Consider the following 19,159-nt stretch of genomic DNA (forward strand, 5'->3'; position numbering starts at 1 on the left):
GTATGAATATAATGTGGGCATTTGTGCGCCATGCCTTACGCTACCTCAGGACGTATGTGTACTCATTTCCTAATTGTAACAGTTGTCGTACTGTGTTAAACTTTTAACGTAAGATTATTCACCGTCCAGTGACATTAATGGTACCACCGCCTCTGTTCGACGTAAATGTAAATCACTACTCTCAGATGGCAAGTGGGAGCACTAACAGTGGAGGGTGTATAAAGAGCGACGCGCAAACAGTGCAGCCGTTGTAATGCGGAAACGGAGCGATTTATCAGACTCCCAAAACAGCATGATCAATGACTTTCAGGCCATGTGGGTAAGTTTGCAAACTGTTCGCATGCCACCGTGGGTAAAGTACACCGTGCATGGCAAAATGGCGCTATTCAAAACCCGCGCCGAGGCAACTATGGTGGACCACGGGCCGTAGGTGACAGGGGTGAACGGCGGCTGCTGAGATGTGTACGAGCGAATAGACGTGCGACTGTTGCCCAACCGACCATCCATATGAGCCAAGGGCTTAGCGACAGTGTCTCCTCAACGTCCGTCCAGCGGACGTTGCAGCGTATTGGCCTCCATAGAAGGCGTCTGGTTCATGCACCCACGCCGACTGCTATTCATCAGCGACGAAGGATGATATTTACACGCCAATATCGCAACTGGATGTCTACTGAGAGGCGACAGGTGGCCTTTTCATCCGGATTTAGGGGTGGAAGGGGTGGGGGCTTTGAGGGCCTGTAGACCCGGGCCTCAAGGAGGACAAAGGGCCTCCACTCTGGTCGAGTTCTCAACTGACTGTCTAATAAGACTCACTCAAGATGCAATCATCATCATAGGATAAAATATGACCAAAATATCTCAGAAATTTGGGTCACAGAGAAGTTGCCAGAGGAATGGAAATGTACTTTGATCCATCCCCTACACAAAAAGGGTGATAAGTCAGAGCCAAATAATTACAGAGGTATTTCTCTAGTACCAGTCACATACAAAATTCTCTTAAAGGTGTTATTAAACAAACTAGAACCACAAGCAGATCCACAAATAGGGGAATACCAGGCAGGCTTCAGAAGAGGGAGATCAGGCATAGAACAGATCTGGAACTTGAGACCAATTTTTTAAGTCAGACAGACAAGATACACTGTAGTTACCTTTGTTGACTTTAAAGAAGCATACGACTCCTTAGACCGACAAACGCTCTTTGACATACTGGAAGAATATGGCATCGACAGAAAAACCAGGAAAATTATACAACAGACGCTCACAGACACTACTTCGAAGATTAAGTTCATGGGAGGTATTTCGGAACCCTTCCAGATACACACAGGTGTCCGGCAAGGGGATGGGCTTTCACAACTCCTGTTTAACATAGTCTTAGACAAAATTGTCAAACAATGGGAAGAACAAGTTAAAGGAATACTGCTAGGAAGAACACGTGAAACAAGAACATTCATAAAATGTCTGGAATTTGCAGATGACATATCCATACTTACAAGGGAACCTCCCCATCGCACCCCCCTCAGATTTAGTTATAAGTTGGCACAGTGGATATGCCTTGAAAAACTGAACACAGATTAATTGAGAAAACAGGGAGAAGTTGTGTGGAACTGTGAAAAAATAAGCAAAATATACAAACTGAGTAGTTCATGGAAAGATAGGCGACATCAAGGACTCTAAGAACACAGGAGCGCCGTGGTCTCGTGATAACGTGAGCAGCTGCGGAACGAGAGTTCCTTGGTTCAAATCCTCCATCGAGTGAAAAGTTTAATTTTTTTATTTTCAGTTTATGTGACAAACTATTGTGTTTTCATCACTTTTTTGGGAGTGATTATCACATCCACAAGAAAACCTAAATCGGGCAAGGTAGAAGAATCTTTTTACCCATTCGCCAAGTGTACAAGTTAGGTGGGTCGACAACATATTCCTGTCATGTGACGCACATGCCGTTACCAGTGTCGTATAGAATATATCAGATGTGTTTTCCTGTGGAGGAATCGGTTGACCTATGACCTTGCGATCAAATGTTTTCGGTTCCCATTGGAGAGGCACGTCCTTTCGTCTACTAATCGCACGGTTTTGCGATGCGGTCGCAAGACACAGACACTAAACTTATTACAGTGAACAGAGACGTCAATGAACGAACGGACAGATAATAACGATGTAAAAATAAAGAAAGTAAAATTCTCAGTGGAGGGAAGACTTGAACCAAGGACCTTTCGGTCTGCAGCTGCTCACGCTACAACGAGACCACGGCGCTCCTGAGCTCACATTGTCCATGATGTTGCCTATGTGGCCCATGGACTACTCAGTTTGTATATTTTGCTTATTTTTTCACAGTTCCACGCAACTTCTTCCTGTTTTCTCAATTGATCTGTGTTCAGTTTATCAAGGCCTATCCACTGTGCCAACTTATAAGTAAATCTGAGGGGGGTGCGATGGGGAGGTTCCCTTGTTAGTAACAACACACAGGAGCCAGACGAAACACTGGAACGCCTACATGAAATGGCTGCCAAAACAGATCTACAAATATCGTATGAGAAGACTCAATACATGGAACGACAAACCAACAATGTACACATCAAGGCAAACGATGTATGGATCCGTAAAAAGAGTCGAAAAAGATAAATATTTAGAGGAATATGTACAAATAGGTGGATCAAACAAGGCATCCAACATAGAACGAACAGAAAGACTCCAGAAAGCATACAAACTCACATGGTCACATTATAATAAGATAAGCGTAGCAAGACAAGCCAAAATTAGACACTACAAAACAGTTGTATCACCGGAAGCACTATATTCGTCAGAAAGGACCACAATTGGAGCATCAGGCATCATAGAGGCAGAAAAAATAGAACACAAAATTCTCATGAAAATATTCGTACCAATACACAAAGCTGGCATATGGATGAAACTACCTTCCAATGAGTTATACCAACACTGTGACAGACTCACAGACATGATCAGAAAACGCACACTAAATTTCTACGGACACATACAGAGAGCCGGCCGCGGTGGTCTAGCGGTTCTAGGCCCTCAGTCCGGAGCCGCGCGACTGCTACGGTCGCAGGTTCGAATCCTGCCTCGGGCATGGATGTGTGTGATGTCCTTAGGTTAGTTAGGTTTAAGTAGTTCTAAGTTCTAGGGGACTTATGACTTCAGCAGTTGAGTCCCATAGTGCTCAGAGCCATTTTTGAACATACAGAGAATGGACAACACCAGACTTACAAAGAGAATCTTTGATGTAGTAAAACATTCAAGCCTTAAAACAAATTGGCATCATGAAATAGAGGAAGACATAAGGCAGCTTGGGATTAACAAACAAATGATAAAAGACAGAAACGAATTCAGGAACAAAATTTGGAACGCAAAATTTATGGTAAATGAGAAGAGGAAGACGGGAGCATTATGGACGGAACAAAGGAAACAAGAGCATAGTCAAAGGATGAAGAGATTTTGGGAAGAGAAAAAGAAGAAAGGAAAGAAGGGAAAAATGTGTCATCATGAGATATTTGTGTTGAAATACTGTCCATTAGGGCAAAAATGATATGAATTAATGAATGACCAAAAATATGAAACAAATTTCTTCGTTTGTTACATCCACCATCTCAATAACTTAGCATGGATCAGTTTCAGAAAAGGAGATCGAATATAGTGCGTGAAAATAATGGTCGTATTTTCTCGCTGAGCAGGAGTGTTCGGCAGTCTCATGTAGTTATAGAATACCGAGTCCTAACCCAGCGGAAAATTAAGTCACTGCGTAGCTGCACAATAGTATATTTGCCTTTCATGTCAACAAGAACCGTCTGTTTGTAAACCCCAAATGCGTGGAGTTGGGTAGAATTTTTTGACCACAATAATAGCCGGGTTACTTCAGACACTTTTCGTTCTCTGTGAGATAACTTCATCCCTCACCGCTTCCTTTTTTTATATGCTGGTTTTATCACTTTTCTATTTTTGTACCACTGAACTGTTACTCCGTGTGGTAGTACTGTTTAGAGCATTGTAATGTACTGTACATTTGAAGATTGGCTGTTGTAAGTACGTGGGGTGATATTGCTTATGCTGTTCAGTTAGTTTGTAACACTTATTTGAGTTTCATTTCTGGTTTTCCCCACTCGGAACGGAATCTCTTTGCTTGAGAAAGTTTTCCATTGGTTCCAGCAAAAGAAAAGCACAGAAAGAAGCAGCTAGATTTGAGAAAAAACTGCTAAAAGTGACTACGTATTTTACGAAGAAATATTACTCCATTAGCTACGCTAGTGAAGTTTGTACTGAACCAGAACCTCCTGCACATGTGCCTACTTCTTGTAAGGAGTGTTTGACAAGTTCTGGTGAATCTGAAATTGTTGTGGAGCAGTATTTTGCAAGCGTGACGGTGGTGAATGCGGATGTTGAACTAGGCGATCGTAAAATCGAAACCGTTGACAGTGCTGACCCCTAGACATGAAGAACTGGAGTCAATTACGAGAAAAGAAAATAAGTAAAAAGTTTATTGTAAATCTTACTCCTCTCGAAGCTTATTAAAAAAATTTTTTTGAAGTGAGTGACAATCAACAAAGGATGTGAGGGAGGGGTAGATTACATCTTGAATGTGTGAAAATACGCAATTAGTCCAAGGAAACCTAAATAGTTACCATTATTTGGGGCTCCAAAAATTCCGTTACCACCATGAAAGCAAGTCCTCTTCTTGCCAAATGTTTAATTATTTCTACCACGAACCGAAACACTTCTTAGCAATAATTACCACACTTTTAATCACATACTGCTTTTCATTGCATTCACCCAGAGCATGGACTTAGACAACGTGCGTACTCCATTTTCAACCTGTGGATTTTATGACTGGAAGAAGTCTCATGAAGACAGCGTTAATCATCACGAACATTCAGTGACGTGGCTTCTGTGATCGAAGAACGGACGACGTATCGACAATGAAATTTTTGACTTGGGTTCTCATGGTTCCAATTTACATGATAATCCTGAACAAAACCTGCTCCGTAATTACTGTTTCTGTAATTTTTATTCGATCAAATTTTTCTGTATCACAATGTCTTTACAATTTACGCTTGAAAATCGAAAATAACTTTGTTATTTCCAGAAATAAAAACACATAAGATCACATCAGAGCCATGCGAACTACTAGTCCATTCTGCGGTACTAACTGTATTCCAACGAGTTTACAGAGTTTCTTAACAAATGACTTTTTATTAATCTATACCACTATTTTATAACTGAGTCCAAAAATAAATTTAATAGTTACCGTCAGATTGCATAATTAATAACAGGAATTTGCACACATAGTTGGTACACATCGATTCTAACAACGAAAATAAAATAATTTCTTTTTATACATTTTAACCTGAAATACATATCGGGTACACAATCATATGAAATTCTTTTAGAAAAACCGCTGAGATAATGTTAACCTGTTTAAAAGGCAGAAAGTATTGTTGGTATCGATAAGTTCTGTTGACGAAGGTAATGTTAGAGGATGGTGTCCCTTTACAAAGAGCGTGGGTCTAAAGAGCGTGTCCTTCAGTCATATTTGTCCAAGACTTTTTCTGAAGAATTCATCGGCCTTATGGGTAACAAGATATTGAGTAAAATAGTTGGCGAAATTGAGACAGCAATATACTTCAGTCTAGTTGTAGATTCAACGGTAGACACGGCACATGAAGATCAACTAGCTGTTGTAGTACGGTATTGTTTTGGGGGAAAAGGTTGCGAAAGGTACTTGTGTTTTGCTCTCTAGATATCATTGGAAAATAAAATATGAGGATAGAAGATTGTCGTCCACGATCCTATGACAATGCCAGTAACATGAGTAGTATTCAGGATTAATTGCAAAGATAAAGGAATTGAATTCATTAACTTTCTAAGTGCCCTGTGTTGCGCACAGTTTAAACTTTGTGGTCCAAAACAGTCCAGAAGAGTCGTTAGAATCAGTTTTGTTTTTCAAGTTTTGCAACGGTTATGTAACTTTTTTGTAGCTTCTGCTCATTGTTGGTACATTCTTGTGAAGAATAATGGGCCACTTAAGACATTGCCCGATACTAGATGTTCGTGCCGTGAGGAAGCAATACCAGCTGTTCAATAGAATTTCGATGCCGTTTACGTTTCACTTGAAGAAATTGTCGAGAATGAAGGAAAAACACAGCGACAAGAAAAGAGGCAGAATCGCTTGTGTAAAACTAAGAAAACTGGAGACAGTAATACTGGTTGTTTTCTGAGATGACATGTTGGCTCGAATGGGCAAAACTGGCAAATATTTGCAATAGCCTGGACTGGATGTCAAGCGTTGCGATCATTGATTCCGTTTTTCAGCCGTGTTAGGGAAGATTTTGATGAAAATAGTAGCCTAAGTGAGCACGTGTATCAAGAATATACCGACAAAAGGAAACACGAAATAAGGAGATTCCCTGATGGAGAAAAATCGGAAGAATTGAGTGGACGTGATAATCATGTCCATATAAGTATTAGTTCTGGCAACACCGACCATGACCTTCTTCTTCTGTGCGGATGCACACATATTCCCCGAACTCTTACGGGACTTGGTAAGAATGTCTTCCACGAGTAATAAGTGTGTTGGGGTGGGACGCTACGAATGTAGTGTGTGGACATACAAGGTGAGATGCGGGTCTCGCGGGAGGCGTCCAGGAGATAGTCCCTGCAGTCGCGCTATCCTCTGTGCCCTCGGTGGCTCAGATGCATAGAGCGTCTGCCATGTAAGCAGGAGATCCCGGGCTCGAGTCCCGGTCGGGGGCACACATTTTCACCTGTCCCCGATGATATATATCTACATCTACATCTACATCTATACTCCGCGAGCCACCTTACGGTGTGTGGCGGAGGGTACTTATTGTACCACTATCTGATCCCCCCTTCCCTGTTCCATTCACGAATTGTGCGTGGGAAGAACGACTGCTTGTAAGTCTCCGTATTTGCTCTAATTTCTCGGATCTTTTCGTTGTGATCATTACGCGAGATATATGTGGGCGGTAGTAATATGTTGCCCATCTCTTCCCGGAATGTGCTCTCTCGTAATTTCGATAATAAACCTCTCCGTATTGCGTAACGCCTTTCTTGAAGTGTCCGCCACTGGAGCTTGTTCAGCATCTCCGTAACGCTCTCGCGCTGACTAAATGTCCCCATGACGAATCGCGCTGCTTTTCGCTGGATCATGTCTATCTCTTCTATCAATCCAACCTGGTAAGGGTCCCATACTGATGAGCAATACTCAAGAATCGGACGAACAAGCGTTTTGTAAGCTACTTCTTTCGTCGATGAGTCACATTTTCTTAGAATTCTTCCTATGAATCTCAACCTGGCGCCTGCTTTTCCCACTATTTGTTTTATGTGATCATTCCACTTCAGATCGCTCCGGCTAGTAACTCCTAAGTATTTTACGGTCGTTACCGCTTCCAATGATTTACCACCTATGGCATAATCGTACTGGAATGGATTTCTGCCCCTATGTATGCGCATTATATTACATTTATCTACGTTTAGGGAAAGCTGCCAGCTGTCGCACCATTCATTAATCCTCTGCAGGTCTTCCTGGAGTACGTACGAGTCTTCTGATGTTGCTACTTTCTTGTAGACAACCGTGTCATCTGCAAATAGCCTCACGGAGCTACCGATGTTGTCAACTAAGTCATTTATGTATATTGTAAACAATAAAGGTCCTATCACGCTTCCTTGCGGTACTCCCGAAATTACCTCTACATCTGCAGATTTTGAACCGTTAAGAATGACATGTTGTGTTCTTTCTTCTAGGAAATCCTGAATCCAATCACAAACCCGGTAGTAGCTGAAGGTATTAATATATAATTCTAATTTCGAAATTTATGATGGTCTCATGGACACTACAAAAGCCGTGACATGGTTAGGAACAGGGTGTCTGATCACCAAGAACGGCAGTGCATGCTCTGTAGCTGCTCCCATGCTGGCCAAAAGGTTGGTAAGGAGTTCTTTTGGTGGCGACTTCAGATCCACCACCGTGGTTGGAATCTGCTGGACGGTCGTTCGTGCATGTGGACGTGCTGTAACACGTCTCCCCAACCCATCCCACACGTGCTCGATGGGATTTAAGTCGGGGAAAGAGTAGGCCAGTTCATTCCCCAAAAATCCTCTCGTTCCCCGAACTCCTTCACCTGCGCAGTTCGAGGCAGCCGCGCATAGTGTAACACCTCGGTTCAGTTTACAGTGATAAAAACTATAGAAAGAATAATTTAAAATTAAGAATAGAATTTTTAGAGGGGAAAATAGTGTAGAATCAGAGTTCGGTAATTGCAGATCAAAATTATAGTATATCAGCAAGTAGTTTAACGTCTAAGTACAGCAAAGCCACGGGAGCTCCGTCATGGAGAAGGCAGTGACTTTAAACTCTTGTGATGAGAAACCTATAAAAAGGCCTGATCGTCATTATTGCCGCCTTTTTTCCTTGATTGTTTTGTTAAAGGGCGGGAACCTGTGTCAGTCAGCGAGACAATAATTAGATTGGACTTTATCGTGTTAAGATTCACGATAAACTGTTAGAATATTACGGAGATTAAAATTGATGTAGCGTACGATCTCTGACTGTTGGTAGCAACGGAGTATTAAGGGGATTTAGGACTTTAGTGCTACATTGGAACTTTACGGACATATAGACGACAGAAACTGAAATTATCTGCTGATACGAGTGAATTCACAGGTACCGGTATTCAGATATTAACGTGTGGGCTTTTGAAAGTGTCGTGTGCCGTTATTTGCGAATCTGGACGTAGAGCGCGTGCATATCGGCATTTGCGGACTATTTAGATTCCTCCAGGCTAGGAACCTTTTAAATAGACCATCATCCATCACCATCTTAATCCTTCAGTATAGAGAGAAAGTGAAATACAAGAGTGTTGTACTTATTTCATTTACCTAGTACTAATCAGTGACGGTTTTACGGAACCAAAGCTATTCAGGAGTTAGTCAGCACCATCTAGCGGAAAGCGTAGGCATTAACTAACACGCTAACTGAAGTGAACGTTTACATGTTTTACGGACTGCTTAATATGAACTATTGTGACTCTTTGACGTCCCCACTCCCTCCGAAAGGTGGCGCAGGCTGTCCTAATCATAGCCGGGCAAATTACTAAATAAAAGCGATATTTACAAGACTGGCAGTAATAGCAAAACACAAGGCCCGCACCTCATCGGAGAGTCGTCGCTGTCACGTCGGGAAGAAAAGCCGGAAAACCTACCGACGATACGTATCTACAAGCATACGTCGACGTGGAGTACCGAAAAAAGAAACCACAAGAGTGTTGGGGATGCTTCAATAGTCATCAACAATAGCAAAGTCAGGTCCTTCCAAAACAAGGACTACACGTGAACTATAAATTTATATATTTTGCTTACTATAATTGTTTTGTCAGAGTATGTTCTCTTTGGCTTGATAGTTCGTGTTCCGGCGTTGCAGCTGTGACTCTTGGTCGTTTTATTTAATGCTGTGACGACACAGGCCACGGCAGGATCCCCAGAGCACAGCCGCAATTGGTGTTCTGCCAGCTCCCTCTCCCCTCGCCTTGCGCTCGCTTCCGTGCCGATGTCCTTCCGCGGTTCATTCTACTGCCACGTTGCACCATCCGCTACCAGGACACCGGCCGCCGTTCGGGGAGGTTCCGCGTGGTACGGATCCGGCGTGGTCAGCTCCAGACAGCTGTACTGAAGCCGCCGAAACCAGTCAGCCATCAAACAGTGAAGCTCAGCCTGTACCAGATCATTTCTATGTAAAAACAGCAAGAGTGGAGTTAATACCTTTTCCAGTGGTGCAGCTGTCTTAGTCGACTACAATATTATTGCACCTGGGAGTGTGGCGCTTCGATCGCATTGTCGTGGGTCAGCGAGTAGTCGGGATTGATAGTATATGCACAACTGATCTGAAAGCATTACAATGTGGTGCGTTTTCCTTAGTCACTACTGTACATGATTCCAGAATGAGATTTTCACTCTGCAGCGGAGTGTGCGCTCATATGAAACTTCCTGGCAGGTTAAAACTGTGTGCCTGACCGAGACTCGAACTCGGGACCTTTGCCTTTCGCGGGCAAGTGCTCTATCACTTTCTCTTGCCCGCGATAGGCTAAGTTCCCGAGTTCGAGTCTCGGTACAGCACACAGTTTTAATCTACCAGGAAGTTTCACTTTCACTTGCCCACGAAAGGCAAAGTTCCCGATTTCGAGTCTCGGTACAGCACACAGTTTTAATCTACCAGGAAGTTTCATATCAGCGCACTCAGCGCACACTCGACTGCAAAGTGAAAATCTCATTCTGTAAACATCCCCCAGGCTATGGCTGAGCCATGTCTCCACAATATCCTTTCTTTCAGGAGTGCTAGTTCTGCAAGGTTCGCAGGAGAGCTTCTGCAGTGTTTGGAAGGTAGGAGACGAGGTAGTGGCAGGAGTAACGGGTTTGCGATAACGGTTGAGGGAATAATATCGTGGTTGATATAATAATGGTTGTTTCAGGACCATAGACGCCAACGGCCATCTGTCAGATGGGGCATGAAACGTCATTCATATGCCCCGTCGTGCACCGCAGTTGCCGCGGCGCGGGTTTTGAATAGTGCCATGCACGGTACATTTTAATCACGACGGCAGGCAAATAGTTTACAAACTCAGCCGTTCCGGAACTGCTTTCACCCTTAGCCCGAAATCCAATGATCATGCCGTTTTGGACGTAAGATAAATCTCCGTTTACGCATTAGGACAACGACTGCACTGTTATTCGCATCCCCCCGAAACGTTTTACATACCCTCCACTGCTAGTGCTTCAAGTTTATGTCGAATGTAGTCGGCAGTCATATTATTGTGACTGGGCCATGTACAGTCTTATGTTAAAGGTTTGACATAGTAAGACAAGTTTTAAAGTTCCTAACTGTGAATGGTAGCCGGCCGCTGGTGGCCGAGCGGTTCTGGCGCTACAGTCTGGAACCGCGCGACTGCTACGGTCGCAGGTTCGAATCCTGCCTCGGGCATGGATGTGTGTATTGTCCTTAGGTTAGTTAGGTTTAAGTAGTTCTACGTTCTAGGGGACTTATGACCTCAGCAGTTGAGTCCCATAGTGCTCAGAGCCATTTGAACCATTTGTGAATGGCAATATAGTGCCAACTATAACTTTTTGCGACTTGTCAAAAGCATTCGATTGCTCAGTTCACAGTATTGTAGTTGAGGAGGTCAAATGTTGTGTCATCAGAGACCTCTCTGCTAATTATCTCTCATCCTGCTTAACTAAAAGAATGCGAAGTGTCGCGTTAAGAAATCTCGTGAGTGCACACAACGATGTAGCATATTTAGAAGGGAGAAAATTCATTTATTTTCTGACTGCTATACCAGTCAAAATAAAAATACACAGTTCATGCATACCTTAATGGCCTTCATCGAAGAAAGCAGAACATTTTTGTAAGCTGGTACATTATTTCCCTATTAGTGGGCATAACTATAATCCTGACAGAATGTACGGTAGAATGGATAGATAAAGACTGCCGGAAAAAGGAAGACAGTCTTTTATAGACTGAATAAAATAAAGTGCTGGAACAACATGGTATCGTTAAGATTGGGAAGCAAAGGATATCAAGTACAGTACACAAAAAAGGTCTACAGTCTCATATGCCTTTCAAAATAACTGTTCACCGAGTGATGGCTTATGGAAAGTCTAAGACGTAAGTATTGTCAATATTGCAACTTATAGTGGAAGTCCTGCACAGGTACGGAAATGTAGAAACTGCAGCCAGGAAGTGAGTAAAGCAGCCACCTTGAAAAAGAACATGGTCAGCAAAGAAAGGAAAATTATGGTTTAAAACATATATGGCATTTTAACGCACTAGAATGAGCATAAGAGTTTTGTAAGGACATTGCTGAAAATTATCAATACATTTCCAGTTTAGTATTGTTGTAGTTTGTAGTGTGGTTGTATTTTAATAGCGTTTTTACTATTTTGCACTTCTGCTTATCAAAGAGTTATGGAAAGATATGATACTAAAATGTTATGTTGTATTGCATTATTACATTTCTATGCAAAATGAACAATAAAGCTTTCTTTTTAATTAATGTTAAACGATAAAAATAAGGGGGAAAATCCATTTTAGTGTGTATATTAGCAAAACTTTTAATTTCCACATTTGCATTTATCGATTTTTGAAAACAGTTGGAAATTATGACCCTCTGTTCTTAAAAAAATGAAAAGTTTTGAAAAGACAAACACACAATCTGAATAAGACCTACAAAAGCTGTTAAATTATCTCGTTTATGTAATTAATATTTAGGTATGATATTTAAAAAATGTACTTTTTTGTGTTTAATAAGTTCTGAATAAGCGTTCCTCACACTGAAGAACCAAGGAAAGTGGCTAGCCTGCCTAATATCGTATAGGGTCCCCGTGAGCAACCAGATATGCCGCAACACGACGTGGCATGGACTCGACTAACGTCTGAAGTAGTGCGTGACAGAACTGACACCATGAATTCTGCACAGCTGTCCATAACTCCGTAAGAGTACGAGAGGGTGGAGATATCTTCTGAATAGCACGTTGCAAGACATCCCAGATATACTCGATAACGTTCATGTCTGGGGAATTTGATGGCCAACGGAAGCATGTAAAATGAGAATAGTGTTCCTGGAGCCACTCTGTAGCAATTCTGGACGTGTGGGGTGTCGCATTGTCCTGACGGAATTGCCCAAGTCCGTCGGAATGCACAAAGGACATGAATGAATGCAGGTGATCGGACAGGCTGCTTACGTACGTGTCACCTGTCAGAGTCGTATCTACACGTATCGGAAGTCCTCACTCCAACTGCACACGCCCCACACCATTACAAAGTCTCCACCAGCATGAACAGTCCCCTGCTGACATGCAGGGTCCATTGACTCGTGAGGTTGCCTCCATACCCGTACGCGTCCATCCGTTCGATACAATTTGAAACGAGACTCGACCGACCAGGCAAGATGTTTACAGTCATCAACAGTCCAAAAAAATGGCTCTGAGCACTATGGGACTTAACATCTATGGTCATTAGTCCCCTAGAACTTAGAACTACTTAAACCTAACTAACCTAAGGACAGCACACAACACCCAGCCATCACGAGGCAGAGAAAATCCCTGACCCCGCCGGGAATCGAACCCGGGAACCCGGGCGTGGGAAGCGACATCAACAGTCCAATGTCGGTATTGACGGGCCCAAGCGAGGCGTAAAGCTTTGTGTCGTGCAGTCATCAAGGGTACACGAGCGGCCCTTTGGCACCGATAGCCCATACCGATGATGTCTCGTTAAATGGTTCGCACGCCGACACTTACTGATGGCCTAGCATTGCAATCTGCAGCAATTTGCGATAGGGTTGGACTTCTGTCACAGTGAACAATTGTCTTCAGTCGTCGTTGGTCCCGTCCTTACAGGATCTTTTTCCGGCCGCAGCGATGTCGGACATTTGAAGTTTTACCAGATTCCTGATATTCACGGTACACTCTTGAAATGGTCGTACGGTAAAATCCCCACTCAATCGCTATCTCGGAGATACTGTGTCTCATTGTTCGTGTGCCCACTATATAACATCACGTTCAAACTCATTTAAATCTCGATAATTTGCCACTGTAGCAGCAGTAACCGATCTAACAATTGCGCCAGACACTTGCCGTCTTATGTAGGCATTGCCGACCGCAGCGCCGTATTCTGCCTGTTTGCATATCTCTATATTTGAATACGCAGTGCTGTACTAGTTTCTTTGGCACTTCAGTGTATTTGCGCATAGTCACGAAGCTTGATACAATTCATTTTACAAAACAGTTATCAATTAAGAAAACCATATTTTCGTTTCAGTTACGGATGAAAATTCACAATTACAAAACAAATCAACTATTTTAGTACTACAAAAACGAAACTCCGCTATCAGGCCAAGAAGATGACGCAATTATCGACCGACAGCCGCGTCATATTAATTGAGAAAATCATTGGAAAAAAATAGTTGTACTGTGGTGCCATAAGGTACACTCAGTAATATATCAGTATTTCTGTACAGAAGTAAATATCGGTAGATAGTCTCTTTGACACGCCCAGCAAATAGACCTCAACACACTACAACAGGATCTATAAAATCAATATGCATGTAACGGTAGGTCACCTGATGATTGCCACGTGCTAGCGAAACGCTAATCGCTATTGGAAAAAACTGACTGAAGCTGAACAAGTACTTTATAAATGCAAAATTTTTTTAGAAATACTTTTGTAACAATGAATACCGTAAATTTCACCAGCCGCTGAAATTGCGGCAGGTGTTCTGAACCCACAGATAGAAAAGTGGACCAGCTCGAACTCAGCGGAAGTCCTGACAAGGGGATTTCCTGAACCGACTAGGCACGGACCACCAATTTAGAACTGCGTGCCTGTTGTGGTGAATCCCGTCCATGGTGGCCGAAGCACGGTGAAGATTTGTGGCCCGCAGCCAGTGACATAACCACTCTATTTTGAAGGCATATTTTCTCATAACTGCTAAGAAAAATAATTGCCACCAACGCAATGAATACTTGGTAGGCCTATATAGATTTAACCCCCTGCCCCCCCCCCTCTCCACCACCACCCCCACTCTCCGCCTCCGCCTACAAATGGACAACTACAACTGTGCCCAGTCTTTACATCTGTATCCACATAATACTCTACAAACCAGTGTGAGATGCATGGCAGAGGTTCCTTAGCATCCTAGCTTTCCCTTCCATTCGTGTACGGAACTCGGGCGGAGTGGCTGCTCTGTGCGCTACAATTAATCTAATCATGTCTGCATGTTCCCTGTGGAAGCGATATATGTACGTGACTGGAGAATTGCTCTAGATTGTGTACTTTTAAACTTTGTAAGAAGGCTTTAGTGAAATATTTGGCGTTTATCTTCAAATGTTTACCAATTCAGTTTTTTTTCAGCATTATTGTTACGCTCTCCAATACATCAAACAAAGGCGTGGTCATTTATATTGCCCGTCTTTGCGTACGTTCAACATCTCCTGTTAAGAAATATGTAGTGTCGGCCTGACACACTTGGACGATTTTCTTAGATATTACGCACGAGTAATACGCAAGCACTCTCCTTTGTGGACTGACCGTATCTTCCAGTATCCTTCTTTGCCCACGACTAAGCCTTTGTGATCATTCCATTTCATACTGACACAAATTGTTAGATCCACGTATTTCCATGAGTTGATAATTCCAATTGTGACTCACTGATATTATAGTCATGGTGCACTACAGTTTTCCGTTTACTGAATCGCACAATTTTACATTTCTGGACATTTAAAGTGTGGTGTCACCGCCAGACACCACACTTGCTAGGTGGTAGCCTTTGAATCGGCCGCGGTCCGCTAGTATACGTCGGACCCGCGTGTCGCCACTATCAGTGATTGCAGACCGAGCGCCGCCACACGGCAGGTGTACAGAGATTTCCTAGCACTCGCCCCAGTTGTACAGCCGACTTTGCTAGCGATGGTTCACTGACAAATTACGCTCTCATTTGCCGAGACGATAGTTAGCATAGCCTTCAGCTACGTCATTTGCTACGACCTAGCAAGGCGCCATTATCATTTGCTATTTATCTTGTGAAGCATGTACCGTCAGACCGATGTTCACCAATTATGGATTAAAGTTAAGTATTCCAGAAGCTACGTACTTTATTTGCTAGTCTTCGTTACTTGTCCTGTTCCAGACCTCACGCCATCCTGCGTGAGCTTAAACGCGTGCCTTTCGGCTTCCTCTATTGTGGGTTTGCGCTCTGGCCAATCCACAACATAAAGCAAACTCCGTATCTCTACGCCACTTTAAAAACCTTACAAGATATGATTGAATATTTGTGGAGGTATTTCAGATATTAATTCATTATGGATAACTGCGGCATCCGCTGAAAGCATAATGCTGCTATTAATATTGTGTGATAGAACGTTAATACGCGAAACGAACAACAAGAGTCACAGCACACTTCCCTGAGGCACGCCTCAAGTTACTTCCGCTTCTTCGATGACTCTCCATCCAAGATAGCATACTGAATTCTCCCTAGCAATAAATCCTTAATCCAGTTACAAGATTTGTTTGATACCACATATCTAGTCAGGCGAGTACAGGACTAAAAATGCGAAATCAGACAAGAATCCCAAAAAACTTTTATATACGTGGAGGACACCTGCAGATAGGGGAAGGTTTGAGATTGTTTGTATCACGGTGAAACAGAGATTTTGGAGCCAGATTTTAAACTTTAAAACATTTCCAGGGGCAGATTGGCCTCTGATGAGGATTTATTGCTCGTGAAGTACAAATTAAAACTGAAAAAACAGCCGAAAGGTAGGAAATTAAGGAGATTGGAAGCGGATAACTTCAAAGAGAAATCAAAGTTCGCACGAAAAGATATAGATGTTCGTTTTTTTAATCGCGCTGTTCGAAATTGGTATAATAGAGAACTGTTGTGAAGGCGCTTCGATGAACCCTCTGCTAGGTACTTCAGTGTGATTTGTCGAATACCCATGTAGATCCCTATTTAATGTAGGTGTATATGAAAGAACCTGAGATTGTTGAGGCTTTCAAAGCGAACTTTAGGCTACGATTGATTCAGACCGGGGTACAGAACACAGTATAAGACGAATGGGGTAGTTTTGAGAGCTGAAATAGTCAAGGCTGCAGGGAATTGGGTAAAAATACAAAACCCAGCATAAATAGTTGTCTATCACGGGAGATACTGAATTTAATTGATGAAAGAATAATATATATAAATGCGGCAAATGAAGCAAGCGAAAGTGGATACAAACGTCTAAAAACTGAGATTAGCAGAAAGTGCAAAATGGCCAAGGAAGAACGGCTAGGAGGCAAAAGTAGCTCTATTGAAGCATGTGTAATTAGGGAAAAGGTGCATAGTACTTGCAAAGAAATTAAAGAGGCCTTTCGAGAAAAGAGAAGCCGTTGTGTGAATATCAAGAGCTCAGATGGAAAATCAGTCTTAAGCAAGGAAGGGAAATCTGAAAAATGGAAGGAGTACATTGAGGGTCTTTACAAGGAAAACGAACTTGACGACAGTATTATTGAAAGACTAGACGAGTTAGATGAAGATGGAATGGAAGATATGATACTGCGAGAAGAGTTTGACACAGGACTTAAAGACCTAAGACGAAACAAGGCCCCTGGAGTACACGAAATTCCCTCAGAATTGTTTATATCCTTCAGACACGCCGCCATGATAAAAAATATATCACATGGCGCGCAAGACATTTCAAATAGGGGAAATACCGTCGCACTTCAAGAAGCATGTAATAATTCCAATTCGAAAGAAAGCAAGTGCTGACAGCTGTAAATATTACCTATGAGTTTAATTAGGCGTGGTTGCAAAATAATGATGGGAATTATTTACGGAAGGCTCGAAAACTTGTAGAAGGCAACGTCGGGAAAAACCACTTTGGGTTCCAGAGAATTGCTGGAACACGCGAGTCGACACTAACCCCACGACTTATCTTAGAAGATAGGTTAAATAAAGGCAAACCTACGATTATAGGTCTTGTAGACTTAGAGAATGCTTCTGACGATGTTGAATGGAATACGCTCCTTAAAATTCTGAATGAACCATCGGTAAAATAAAGATACAACTTTTACAGAAACCATACGGCAGTTAAAGAACTAGGACACGAAATGAAAGCAGTGGTTGAGGTGCGTTTGAGACACCATCCCGATGTTATTCAGTCTGTACATGGAGCAAACAATGAAAGGAGTCAAATAAAAATTTGGAGTAGGAATTAAAGTACAGGAAGAAGAAATAAAAGCTCTGAGGTGTGTCAATGACATTGCAATCCTATCAGAGACAGCAAAGGACTTGCAAGCGCAATTGGACTGAATGGACAGTGTTTTGAAGGGAGGATATAAAATAAACATCAACGAAATCAAAACAAGGATAAAGGAATGTTATTGAATTAAATCTGGCCCTGTCGAGGGAATCAGATTAGGAAATGAGACACTAAAAGTAGTAGATGAATTTTTCTATTTGAGTAGTAAAATAATTTATGATAACCAAAATAGAGAGGATGTCAAATGTAGACCGGCCGTGGTAAGGAAAGCGTTTCTGAAGAAGAGAAATGTGTTAATATTTAATATAAATTTAAGTGTGAGGGAGTCCTTTTTGAAGGCATTTGGATGGAGTGTGGTCTTCTATGGAAGTCAAACGTGGGCGGTAAGCAGTTCACACAAGAAGAGAATAGAAGCTTTCGAAATGTGGTGCTACAGAAGAATGCTGAAGATTATATGGGTAAATCGCGTGACAGACAAAGAGATACTGAACAAAATTGATGGGAAAAGAAACTTGTGGTATAAATTGAATAAAAGTCTGTACATTGTACATTGTGAGACACCAAGGGATCACAAATTTAGTATTGAGGGAAATGTGAGGGAGGGAAGGAAGGACAAGTTGATCATAGAGAGAGACCAAGAGATGAAGACAGTAAACAAGTTCAGAAGGATGTTGGTTGGAGCAGTTATTCGGAGATGAAGAAGCTTGCGCAGGATAGAGTAGCATGGACAGCTGCACCAAACCAGTCTTCGGACTGGAGACCATAACAGTAGCATCTCTAGATGTGCAGAATGAAATACGGTTTTCAGGAAGCCTTGTGAGAATAGCACAAGTTGGGTTTCTCATTATAGATGTTTAGGGAACCCTTGTTGTTTGGCGTGAAGCATATCATTCTCTTCGAGATACCTCGTTATGTTTGAGCACGAAGTGTGTCCCGTAGTTCTGCAACCGATGGACATAGTTCTGTGAAACATTTCTGCTACCCATCTTGTAAACGGGCGTGAGCCGTGCTTTCTTCCAACCACTGTGCACAGTTTTTTCTCCTATGAATGCACTGTATGTTATGGTTAAAATGGGAGCGAACTCAGCTGCAAATTGTGTGTAAGGAGTTCGTCGGACCCTGGAGCTTTACTTAATTTTAATGATTTCAGCTGTATCCCAACAGCATTGACAGTCTCATATATATCACTCATCTTATAAGAAGAGAAATTTGTTAACATCGAGTATAGATTTAAGTGTCAGGAAGTCGTTTCTGAAAGTATTTGTATGGAGTGTAGCCATGTATGGAAGTGAAACATGGACGATAACCAGTTTGGACAAGAAGAGAATAGAAGCTTTCGAAA

The sequence above is a fragment of the Schistocerca nitens genome, chromosome 7, assembly GCF_023898315.1.
Source record: "Schistocerca nitens isolate TAMUIC-IGC-003100 chromosome 7, iqSchNite1.1, whole genome shotgun sequence".
Lineage (NCBI taxonomy): Eukaryota > Metazoa > Arthropoda > Insecta > Orthoptera > Acrididae > Schistocerca > Schistocerca nitens.